We start from the raw sequence: 12,980 nt of genomic DNA, 5'->3' as shown, positions 1-12,980 counted from the left end.
TGCACAATGCTAAGCTCCTCAGCACCCCTGAAGGTGAAAATGGCTTTTGTCCGTCTTGTCTGTTACTAGAAGGAATACGGCCAGAGATAGGAGAAATCCCTAGCTTTGAGGAGCTTGCACAACAGGGTTCTGTGGAAGTAAGAGCAAGGAAAAACTCCAGAGACTGGAGAAGATAAATCTCCAGCCTGGGCTAAGCAGCAGGACCCATCCACCTCCCCCTATCTGGAGCATTCTAGGATTAGGGTTAAATTGGACTCCCAGGAGAACCATTTAGTGAAACATTTATTCTTAACAGTTGATAGAAAATTATTTCTGCTGACTCATGTCCATTCCTGCGTATAACGTGGGGCTGATAACAGGAAACTTCTGTGTCTAAAGGAGCTACAGGTGACATTTCTGGCAACTGGGATTCTGCCATCTGGTCCTTGGATATTGATTTGGAGGCCCTTGGAACACATCGATGCTTAGATGCCAATAGCACAGTAACAGGGTCAATGAAGTCTGGCAGACCTGCCAGTTATCCTCTTTGCCAGCCTGGATTGAACGCTCCCTCTTAGTATTTTCATCAATAAAATGCAGATATTGATACCTATTACATAGCCTGCTGTGTGAAAATCAATTGGGATAATATTTTCCAAGCATTTAGCACCATATCTGGCATATAGAAAGTTCTCAGTTCATGCTTTAGGTAGTTTGGGGATGAACTGAAACCCAAACCTGTTGTCATCAAGTCAGTTCCAACTCACAACAACCCTACAGAACAGGGTAGAACTGTTACTAGGAACTTTGGGTCCTGCTCAGCATGACTCTGTCCAGGACCAAAAAGACAGAGACAGAGTTGGGGAGGACAAAAGGCAACTTTATTGACTGACCAAGCAAAGAGACAATCAAGGTTCCGTGCCTTCAAAGGCTGCTTGCAGGCAGCTTGCTGAGGCTGGTTTATATAAGCAAGATCAGTTACAAAACACAAAATGGCACACACGCAGGTGCAGAGTATTCCAAAATGAGTAAGTGTTTTCTAAGGCCTGGGTTTGATTCCCTGCACAGGAGGAAGTTAGCCATTTTTGCTCATTAGCATGTTAGCTCTTCACCCAGGAGTGGAGAATTTACCATGCATGAGGCAGTTAATGAGCTAAGGGTTATCTGGAGTGCCAAGATGGAGGGCAGGACTCATTTCAGCCGGTTTCATCTAGCTAGTGGCTGTTTCTTTTCAAGGAAGTTCTGAGGAGAAAAACAACTTCAGGAAATGGGCTGGTGTGGGGCTGTCCTAAGGAGACAAAATTTTTAAGAAAATTCCTCTATCCCTGCCTTATTCCTTCCTTTTCTTTTGACACTCACAGTTATTAGTTAGTGACAAGATTGGGAAAAGGGAGACAGGATGATGACTCTTAGAATTCCTTCCAGCTGAGAAGGGGCAGTGAGCCGGGATGGGGCAGCTCTAAAAGTTTGGGGCTCTCCCTCTTGGAACTGTTTGATAGCTTCCAGCCTAAGATCGTAAGGTGACGTTGGTGGTATGGTTTGATAGACTGGCTGTTGTGTCGGGACCATACTGAGCTTGATAGAGCTTAGTCTTTTAGTAAGGAATTTGGTTAGGAATTCTGTATGCCTTGTACCTTCACACAGAAATACATAACCTGAAGGGGCACTAAGTACAGCTGCTCCTGTGTCGTTATTTGGAAAGGGAATGGCTCACTCACTTACTGAGTTGTTACACACAGGTAACAACCCCCAGCTGGTGGGGGCATACAACTGGCTGCACATAGGTGGTCTGGGCTTGGAATTTGTCTGTTTTGCAGGGCCCATTTACAAGCTGTTGGACAAATTGAGGATTACATGGGGGCTTGGTCATCCAATTAGTACTGTTGACAAATTTCCACTCTCCATTCTCATAGTGGGAGCAATTTCCTTTTGGCTTTTCAGTGTCATTTACTCAGGAGTGTTGGGTTACGTTAAAACAAGGTGCCCAGGGTCGGGGGTGTCACAGCCTGACATGTATTGCATGGTTACAGGTTGTTGTAAGGTTGACGGTGGCATTAGAAACTAGGTTATAGTTGTACACTGGAACTGCTGGTGGGTCAGAATTTTCATGGATTGATTTTGGCATTGGGTGGCAAATTCAACATTTAGTCATGTTGGTTGCACCTGCTATTTATTGGGCCAATTTGACAAAATCATTGTTCTGCCAAGACCATGTAAGAGGCAGAGTTAGGAGAAGAATGAAGATTAGGTACCATAGCTTCATATTTGCATGAAGCAGGGTCTAACTTAAGAGGCCTACTATCTTAAAGCAGGTGAAATATGAAAAGAAGGCAAAAATCACAGTTAACAGAATTCAAACATTGAAGAATAAACCCATATTCTATGGGCTGAAACCTCAGAACCTCTTAAACAGATACTTCAGGTCTTGTAACAACTCAGTTTCAGTTGTCCTGAAGAGTTGTCATTGTAGGGTCGGGGTTTGGGGCAGGTGTTGTTACTTAACTCCAGTTAGCAGAAATGGTTCCAACAGGGGAATGACGCAACTGAAACTCAAAATAAATATTGTGAGGAGGGCACAAGCAAAGCTTACCCCTAAGAGCTCAGGAGCACTCACTGTCATAACAGGGATACCAGCGGAACATGACTTAAGGTCCTCTACAGTGGTAAAAGTCCAGTTTTCCTGGTTTTGGGATGTTTGTCCTTTGACGTCTGGTTGCAGATTGTTTTTGATTCTGGTATGATGAAATCAGATGCTCAATCCACTGACTTTGACCACAATAGGAGTGGTGAGGAGAACTTCAAAGGATTCAGTCCGCTTTTCCTGTAAGATGTCAGACTTGCCAGTTTTGATCAGGACCCAGCCACCGGGCTGGATGAAGTACAGAGGGACCTCAGGCACTGGACCAGGGTTACAGAGATGAGCGTGCCTGCAGAGAGACAACATAGCCAACAGAGACTGCAAGTATTCTTCTAAGAAAGGGATAACTTTCTCATGCAGGGAGCTGGCTTCCAAATCTGGTTGTGCACCATATGATCCCAGGGTTTCCATCTCATGGTTCTTTAGCAAAGGATGGCCATACATCGGTTCAAAGGGACCGATTTTTAATTTAGACCTAGGGGCAGCCCGAGACCAAAACAGAGCCATGGGGAGGACCTGGCAAAGTGTTGCCATGTATCTCTTGAACTGCTGGTTGGTTCTTTTGACCTTTTCACTGAATTGGGGTCTCCACACTGAATGCAGATTCCAAGATATCCAAGGCAGTCACCACATCTTGAGTAATTTTTGTAATAAAATGAGGCCATAAAATTGTCACTTCCAATGGATCAGAGCAACCCAAACCTTGGGGTGATATCTTCTAGGAGTCTTTTAACTACCTCAGTGACCTTCTTGGTTCAGCATGGAAAAGCTTCAATCCAGTTGGTGAACGTATCTACAAATACAATACTTAATTTTGTGGTGCTCAGGGCATCTTGGCAAAATCTACCTGCCAGTCTTCTCCAGGTTGTGTCCCTTTTCGCTGGGTTCCAGGGGGTGCAACTACTCTGTTTTGGGGATTATTCTTGGCACTGTTGTACTACAGTCTCAATGGCCTTGTAAATTCCCTGTCCAATCAAATGTCTCTTTACCCAGCCATACAGAGTGTCACGCCCATAGTGAGTGGACTGGTGGGCTTCCCGTAGGACAAGGGTAACAAGAGTCTCAGGAAGGAAAACTTTTCCTTCTAGGGTATATAACCAGCCCTTTTCCTTTTTTGTGGCACCCCATTGTTCTGCCACACACCTGTCTTTTTCACTGTAGTGTGATTGATCTCATGGGGGCAACGTTAGCTGGGGAACCAACCGCACCACTACCTCCGGTGTCTGAGTCCTGGCAGCCTCTTTAGCTGCTCGGTCTATCTTACGGTGGCCACGTGACACAAAAATGTTTTCTTTTTCAATTCCAACTCATACCAACCCTATAGGACAATGTAGAACTGACCCATAGAGTTTCCAGTGAGTGCCTGGTGGATTCGAACTGCCATCCTTTTGGTTAGCAGCCATAGCTCTTAACCACTATGCCACCAGGGTTTCCTGCAATGCATTACAGCTAATGTAAGAGGGAGCAAGATAGCCTCCAGTAGTTGAGGGATCTGTTGACTATGCTTAATCTCATGTCCTGAAGAGTTCAAAAGTTTCCCTTGTTTCCACAGGGCCCCGTGTGCCTGTATGAACCCAAAAACATACCTGGTGCCCATATATACATTGACCACCTTACCTCTCACCAGTCTTAAGGCCTGGGTCATGGTGTAAGCTCCACTTTTTGAGCTGAAGTTCCAGTGGGGAGGGCTTGTGCTTCTAGGACTTTGTTCAGAGTGACCACAGCATATCCAGCCTTTCATTGTACATTTTCAACAAAGCTGCTTCCATCTGTGTAAAGCTCAAGTTCAGCATCATTAACACAGTGACCCTGCAGGTCTGGCTGGCTGGCATAGACAAGGTCAAGGGTCTGCACAGTCATGGATGGGTCCTGTCTGAGGTGGGGTTGGTAACAGGTTGGCTGAATTTAAACAGGGGGTATTTTGAAGCTGAATTGCAGTGTTGTCTAATAGGGCTGCCTGGTGCTGAGTTATCCTGCTAGTTGATAGCCAATGATTACCCCACTGTTCAAGGACAGTGGTGACTGCAGGAGGGACAAAGACTCACAGAGTCTGGCCCAATGTGAGTTTTCCTGCCTCTTTAACAAGGATAACTGTAGTAGCTACGGCTTTTAGGCAAGATGGCCACCCTCTGGTAATGGTGTGCAGATTTTTGGAAAAATAGGCTATAGGTTGCCTCGAACATCCTAGGGTTTGAGTGAGGATGCCGACAGCTATCTCTCCAGTTTCATAGACAAACAGATCAAGAGCGTTAGGGGCATCAGGGAGGCCAAGAGCAGGGGCCTCAAATAAAGCCTTTTTAATATCATTGAAGGCTTTCTGCTCACTTCCTGTACACTGGAATGGATCAGTTTCTTTGCCTTCCAGAACTTTATATGAAGAATTTTGCCCAAAGTCCAAAATTAGGAATCCGGATTCTGCAAAATCCTGCCATGCCTAAGAACTCTTATAGCTGCTTTCTTGCAGAGAGGACTACTAACCAACAAATGGCCTGCTTTCTTTCGGGTTGCAACTCTCTCTGCCTTTTTCTGAATGATAAACCCTAGATAAACAACCTTTTTTCTCAGCAACCTGTGCTTTTTATCAAGAGATTTTATATCCTGCTTCTGCAAGGAAATTTAAAACAGTCACAGTGTTTTCATCTGAGTCAAATTCTGTTTTGCTAACTATGAGCAGGCCATTCACATATTGCAATATCATGCCATTTTTAAGATTCAGTCTTCACAGTCTTTGGCTAGAGCTGAAGCAAAATGTGCTCATCAATTTTTGAAACCTTGGGAAAGCACAGTCCAACAAAATTGCTATTTTTGCCTGATATTGGGATCTTCCCATTCAACAACAAAAATCTTTTGTCTTTCATGTTCAAGGGGAACACAGAAGAAAACATCTTTCAGATTTAACACCATGAACCACTTAAAAACTAGTGACTGCATTGATAGCAGGGTATAAGGGTTGGGTACAACAGGGTGGACAGTCACAGTTACCTGGTTAATAGCCCAGAGGTCTTGCACAAACCTGTATCTTCCATCTTTCTTCTTGACAGGTAAGATTGGGGTGTTGAAAGCTGACTGGCAAGGCCTAAGGAGACCAAAAGCTACACACTTCTGAATTACTTTTTCAGTGGTCCCCTGTGCCTCTCTCCTGAGGGGGTATTGTTTTATCCAGGGTGGAACAAACCCCCAGTAGCAGTTGTACCATCACCCCAGAGTGGCATTTTTCACCTTCCCGGGGGTCCCTGCTGCTCAAACTTCGAGTTTTACCTCAGCGTTGAGTCCTTCATTTAAGACAGGCAGAGCACCCTATAGGCCAGTTGGCACAGGCGTCAGCTGACAGTGTGAAGCGGGCTTGCCAACCTTGCGCCACTGGCACGTTCACATGCGTTTTTCCGTTCTGAAACAAGATCTTATCTTGCAGTTTACATAACAGGTCTCGTCCTAACAGTGGGATCAGGAAATCTAGCATATACAGGAAGGAGTGAGAAGTGTTTTTCCAGGAAGCGAACAGGCAAGTGGTTGAAGGAAAGGCATGGAGACTTCTTTCCCTGACATCCCCACAATGGTGGTTGTTTTTCCTGAAGGAGGGGTTTGTTTTTGAGTTAAGAATGAATGAATGGCCACAATATGCTCTAGAAACTTTGTGGACTTTCCCTCCACGTTCATTGTAACCAGAGGCTCAGGTGGAGGGCTTGCCTCTGGTCCCCTTCAGTCTGATTCACCTTAAGAGTATGCCATGGCTGGGAGCTGAGTTGCTCCCAGAGGTTTGTTCAGGCCCAATGAGCACTTATCTTGTGGTCTTTTGGGGCACACATTTCTACAGTGTCCTATTTCCTTACAATAGGAACACTGGTTTCTATTAAGCTGAGGTTTATCACTAGGCTTCAGTCTTGTCTGCTTGGGAGGCCCTCTTGTTCTTTGGCCTCCCTTCCAGGTCCTTGATCCTTGCAAGGCAGCTGCAAGGAAACTAGCCTACTGTTTTGCTCACCTGGTTTCTCTTTGTTCTGAAAGTTTTTCTTTCTCCTTTTTCCTGCCAGTATAGACCATGAATGCAATCTCAACCAATGGAGAGATTTACATGGTTATGCCCCCTTCAACTTTCTGAAGTTTCTTTCAGATGTCCAGGGCACTTTGCCCTATAAAAATGGCATTAATCAGCCTAGCATTTTCAGAGGACTCTGGATCTGGATCCGTTTACTGTCTGAAAGCTGAAAAACTTTTTTCAGGAAAAGTGAAGTGGTCCTCATATGACTTCTGTCTAACCTCATATACTTTATTGAAGTTCTTTTGCTTTGGGACTCCATTCTCGAGCCCTGGTAGGAGGCAGTCACAATAGTGAATGAGAAAGTTTCACTGTACCTGCACATTAGGATCCCAGCGAGGTCCTAGAGGGGAATGGTGTCAACTGCTGCCCGATTTTGGGCCTGGTCAGCATGAAGCTTGTCTGCTTCTTTGCAAGCTTTCTCAAGTACCATGAGTCTCTCTTCTGGGGTGAGCAAAGTATCCATCAGGGCTATACAGTCAGCCCAGTTGGGGTTATGAGTATGAAGATGGATGTGAACAAGTCATGCATTCTTTTAGGGTCTTCTTGATACCTTGTGGTGTAATTCTTCCAATTGTATAAGTCACTGGTGGTAAAAGGAATGTGTACCCAAACCATGCCTGCGTCTCCAGCTGGAGTCTGTTGGAGGGAGTAAAGCCCTGCCTGATGGCTCTGACTCAGTTGGGAACCCTGTTCTGAGGCCAAATCTGATGGCTGAATGGGGGGCCCTGCTTTATGTATGTCATGGAGGCATGAGCATGGGAGCTGTAGGGAGCTCTCAGGGGGACTCTGTATGGGTGGTGGTTTCTGGGACACAAGAGAAGCCAGAGGGTAAGGGGGTGGAGATTCCTGCAGACCCATGGGGGTCTGGGAATTCCTCAAGGGGATGTTCGAAAACTTTTGCCTTTTTCTGACCTGTAGTCCCCTTGGTGGTCTGAACTCACATTTTATACTTTTCCTGACTATCTTTATCTCTATACAACATCACAAATGCATCTACATAGTGCTTTTCATCCCACTTTCCCAAGCAAGAACAGAACAAATCTAACTGCAGTATGGTGTTATATTGAAAGAATCCATTAACTAGCCACCTTTCATCATCTCCTAATTTATATTGTGGTCAGGCTGTGTTACACAAGAAAATAAGTCTCATTTTTTCCATAAGACTGTACCCAAACTTCTGCCAATTTTTCAGAATACATCCTAAAGGTGAACAATTGGGAATACTCTCAAAATTACCCATGGTTAAAACAGGATATAAGAACACAGAACAACTACCTTAAGAATTCTAGCTGAGTATTACAGAATTTCAGAGTACCAGCCAGCCTCTGCAAGATTGCCTCAATGCACCTTTTACAATTTACAGGAAAACAGATCAGACCTAAGCATGCCATTACAGTGGACTATAGTTATGGCAATTTTAAAGTTGTTACTCACTGAGGAACAAATGTCCTCCTTCCTGGAGGACCACTGGTAGAGTTTCATCTCTGCTGGAGGAGTCACCATTGGGTCCAAGATGGTATCAGCCTCAAGGACCAGCTGTTGGTCCCTAGGAGAAATTCCTTGGTGCTCACTGGACTTTCATTTGGGCCCTCATCCAATTTACCTCCAACACTGAATGATGGCTCCTGGTTGGCTTGCCAGAAAATGTTATTGGGAACTCCAGGTCCTGCTTGGCAGGACTCCATCTGGGGCCAAAGAGACAGAGACCAAGTTGAGGAGAATGAAAGGCAACTTTATTGATTTACCAACCAAAGAGACAACTGGGGCTAAGTGCCTTCCGAGGCTGCTCACAGGCAGCTTGCTGAGGCTAGTTTATATAAGCAAGATCAGTGACAAAATACAAAATGGCACACATGCAGGTGCAGAGTATTCCAGAATGAGTAAGCATTTTCTAAGTCCTGGGTTCAAGTCTCTGTGCAGGAGGAAGTTAACCATTTTTGTTCATTAGCATGTTCTCTCTCCACCCAGGAATGAAGAATTTACCGTGAGTGAGGCAGTTAATGAGCTAAAGGTTATCTGGAGTGCCAAGATAGAGGGCAGGGCTCATTTCAGCCAGTGTCAGCTAGCCAGTGGCTGTTTCTTTTCAGGGAAGTTTTGAGGGTAAAAACAACTTCAGGAAATGGGCTCCTGAGAGGCTGTCCTGAGGAGACAATGACTTTAAGAAATTGGCTCTAGCCCTGTCTTAAAACTGCCCTATAGGATTTCCATGGCAGTAATCTTTCTCACACGGAGCAACTAGATGATTTATACCTCTCTGGAGTAAGTCCTCCACTTCAATGATATTCCTGTTTTTATGCTGGGAGAAGAGGCATAATAGGCGTAGAACAGGAGAAGGCATGTGAATTCTTGAAGTTTGATATTTGAGTAAGGGAGGACTCAGGTTCTGGGGTCTGCATAGAGCTACAGAGGAAACTGAAGTTGAAGCAACAGAACTTTGTCATAGAGCAACCATTCATACTCCGATTCATATAAAATTGAGAGATTTATTGAAAGAAAAGGGACAGCTCGAGCTGGGGTTAAAATGAGCTCCATATAATGGAGTCAAGGAATTCAAAATGGCAATTCAGCAGTGACATTTTATAGGAGACGAACAATGGATATGAAACATGTTAATTTATCAGTATTTACAAACTTAGATCATTGAAAGACATTACTTAATTGGTAATTACGGCTCAGATCATTAAAGGGTGTTACTCAATTGGTAGTAGATCATTTTAAGGCAGAGCTTCCTGTGGCAGGAACCCATCAATACAAAAATTTCTGTGGTGCGATGAAGCATGAATACCTGTAGCAGAACTTGTAAGGAGGACTTCCTGTGCCAAACTCTGTAAGGCAATTGGCATAAAAGCATATATGTCTCTTAGATTGGTTACAGGGTGGCAAGTACATGGGTATGTGGCAAGGAGGAGTCGCAGTGTCATTACATCATCATTACTGGACATTCCTTTATTAGAAACAGTACAGAAGATGGCTCCCACTAGGGTGAATATGGAACCAGCAAACAGGATTACGTAATCCTCAAACTGGCCTTTTCAGATCATATCATGTACCTCAATTTTTCTTTAATGCCTTTATACAACTTGATCGTGAAATCAGTATTTTTCAATTCCGTTCATCAACTTGAAAGCAAGTAGACATCTCTAGTGTGGAAAGAGCCTGGGTGACAAAATTGACTTGTATCAGCTCCTAAAAAAAAGGTTGATGATTCAAACCCACTTAGTGGATCCATAGAACAAAAGGCCTAGTGATCTGCTTCCATAAAGATTGCAGTCGAGAAAACCCTATAAAACAGTACTACTTTATAAGACATGGGGGTCACCATAAGTCAGGTGCTGACTGGATGGTAGCTAACTATAACATCTAGTCTGGAACGCAGCCTGGAAGGTAGCCCCACACTGCTATTCTGGGTTCAGGGCTTTCTTTACCAACAGTCAAGACACATATCTATTTCTCAGAACCAGTTTTATTAGGAACATAAAATATCTCAACTCTCACCATATTTCAGTTAAATAGTTCCCTGAAGCATGGAAGTTCGAGGCCTAATGTACCTCCAGAGTCAGTAACTCACCTAAGTCTCACAAATTCTTTGAATGAGTAAGGCAGGCATGATTCTCCCATATTAAAAAAAAAAAAAATGAGAAAGAAAGAAGCCGAGAAAGAACGTGGGTCCCTCAGCTTGCCTTGAAGAGAGCAGAGCCAGGGATGCTGGGAGGAGCCAGGGCCAGGGCTCCCCTGAGGCAAGAGGAAGTACACCCTCCACCTGGGCTACCAAGGCTGCTCCTCCCAGCCTGGGGTTATAAACCAGGGATTCTCAGGGGCTGAGACACCTGTTTCCTCAGCCCAGCCTTCCACTCCTCCTAGTGCTGGGTTTTGAGATGGGTAAGTGCCTCCTACTGCTGCTGCTGGGCATCTCTTTTCTGTTGGGCTTCCTGCAAGGTGAGCTTCTGGGGGTGTCTGGGAGGATAACAGAGACCAGGTCTAGGTGAACAGAACCCACACAGGTGGCTCTGGATTTTTGGACCATGAGTAGGTGAGGTTGAGGTGCAAGAATTATCCTAACCTTCCCTTTAGAGGTGTTCTTCACAGCTCCCACCACAGCCCCACATGCTTTTCCTCTCTCTAGGCCTCCACTCTCCTTTGCTTCTGGCTATACTTTTGAATCCACTTTAATCCTCTTCCCTTCTTCTTCCTCCATCCCCTATTTTACTTGGGCTCAACCCACTCCCCACCTTAGTTCTAATTCATGATACTCCCAAATTCCTCAGGTTTTCTTGCTGAGAGCCCTAAATTTGAGTTGAAAGGGAGCTAGGAAGGTTCTTTGTGGGCAATGAGGGGCAGGTGATGAGGGTTGTTCTGAAAGAATTGGAGAGGGGTCATGGGGGCCATTGGGTGCTGTTAGATCCTGAGAGATGACAGGAACTGAGCTATAAAAATTTCACTGGGGGTTGTTTGTGGCAAGGCTTTTGGGAAATGAAGCCTCAGTGGAGGAGGATTTGGGACTTGGGAAGGATGACCTACCAGGGCCCTACCTTAGTCATCTCAGTCCTATCCCACCAACCAGCTTGACCCTCAGGGCAATGTGCTGTTTCTCCTCACTCACTGAATCACTGATTCTTTGAACAAATGTTTATTCCTTACCACTTAGGTGGCAAAAGCTTATCTTCCTGGACTGGGACTTAGAGACAGAAATCAAGGATCCCCTTTTCTTGTCTTTCTCCTTCTCCCTCTTCTCCTCCTCCCTCTCTTCATTTCTTCCTTTTTCAACAAATATTTCCTGGCTGCTAAGCCCAGTAATTAAAGACAATACAGAACAGTGAAAAAGACAAGTATGATTCCTGCTCTCAACACAACTTCGGTTTAGTGCTCCTTTTCTGCTGAGCTGGCCAGGGTTACTATGGTTCCAGCACTTGCTTCCCTATTAGTCATAGAACTTAGGGCTCGAAGGGACTCCTTCACCACTGCCTTCATCCATTACACACACACACACACACACACACACACACACACACACAGTCAAACAAACTTCCTCAGTCTTTTTCCCTTTGCATACTTCAGCTTTTTTACTAGTAAATCCCCTATGTTTTGAGTTTGGTGTCTTTTGGAATTTTTGTTTCAATTATATAAGTAGAATGCGCATTTAATTTAGAAATATTATAAAGTAAGCATAGTAAAAAAAAGTAGACATCACTAATAATCTCATCCTGTGTACTTCTGTATAAATTTTCAAATCAGCTTATTGACTTCTAAATAAAAAGCACCTGATGAAACTTTGATTGGGATTAATACTATAAATTTGCTTGAAGAACTCTTTTATCTGTGTCCCAAAAATTTTGGTATGTTATGTGTTTATTTTCATTCTAATAGCAATATTTTCTTTTTTCTCCTTTGACTTCTTCCTTTCAGTTAGAAATGTGGTGTTTAATTCACAAATATTTGCAATTTTTCCAGTTATCTTTCTGTCATTGATACTACTTTATTTTCATTGGAGTCAAGAAACATGCTTTGTGTGATTTATTTTTAAAATTGTCAAGGTTAGTTTTATGGCCACAGTATAGTCTGTGTTCGTAAATGCTCCAGTGAAGTTGAAATAAATGTATATTCTCCTACTGTTGTGTATTCTACAAACACCAATTAGGACTAGTTGTGTAACAGTGTATTCAGATAATCCACCTAGAGATCTTTTGTCGACTTGTTCTGTGATTACTGAGAGAAGAGTTTTGAAATCTCTAGCAATTACTATGAATTATTTCTTTCTTCATTTCCATTGCTTTTTGCATTATACATTTGACATTCTTTTGTTAGTGCATTTAGGTTTATTATGTCTTCTTGCTGGATTGAATTTTTTTATCATTAAGTAATTTCTCTCCTAATCCCTGGTAATATTCATTTCCCTGGTAATGTAGTTGCTCCAGCTTTCTCCAGATTAATGTCTGCATGATACATCTTTCTGGTTTCTTTTACTCTCTACGTGTGTGTGTGTTTTTTTATGGTAAAATTATTCTGTTTTTCAGCACAGCATGTAGTTAGGTGGTCTTGGTTTTTTATACAATTTACCATCTCTGTCTTTCAATTGGCAGGATATATTTTTTACATTTAATGTAATTATAATTTGATTGGATTAAAATTTACCATCTTTCTGGTTGTTTTCTATTTTTGCACACAGAAAAATGCAAGCATGTTTTGTGTCTTCTTTTGTACTGTGTATTTTTTGTGATTCCATTTTATCTTCTTCATTGGCTTATTAGTTATACCTCTTTTTAAAAATATTTTAGTGGTTGCTGGGGCTTATGGTATACATCCTTTACTTATTACAATTTACCTTAAAAT

The sequence above is a fragment of the Loxodonta africana genome, chromosome 7 (genome assembly GCF_030014295.1).
Source record: "Loxodonta africana isolate mLoxAfr1 chromosome 7, mLoxAfr1.hap2, whole genome shotgun sequence".
NCBI lineage: Eukaryota > Metazoa > Chordata > Mammalia > Proboscidea > Elephantidae > Loxodonta > Loxodonta africana.
The sequence above is the reverse complement of the archived record's forward strand: the minus strand, read 5'-3'. Positions refer to the sequence as shown.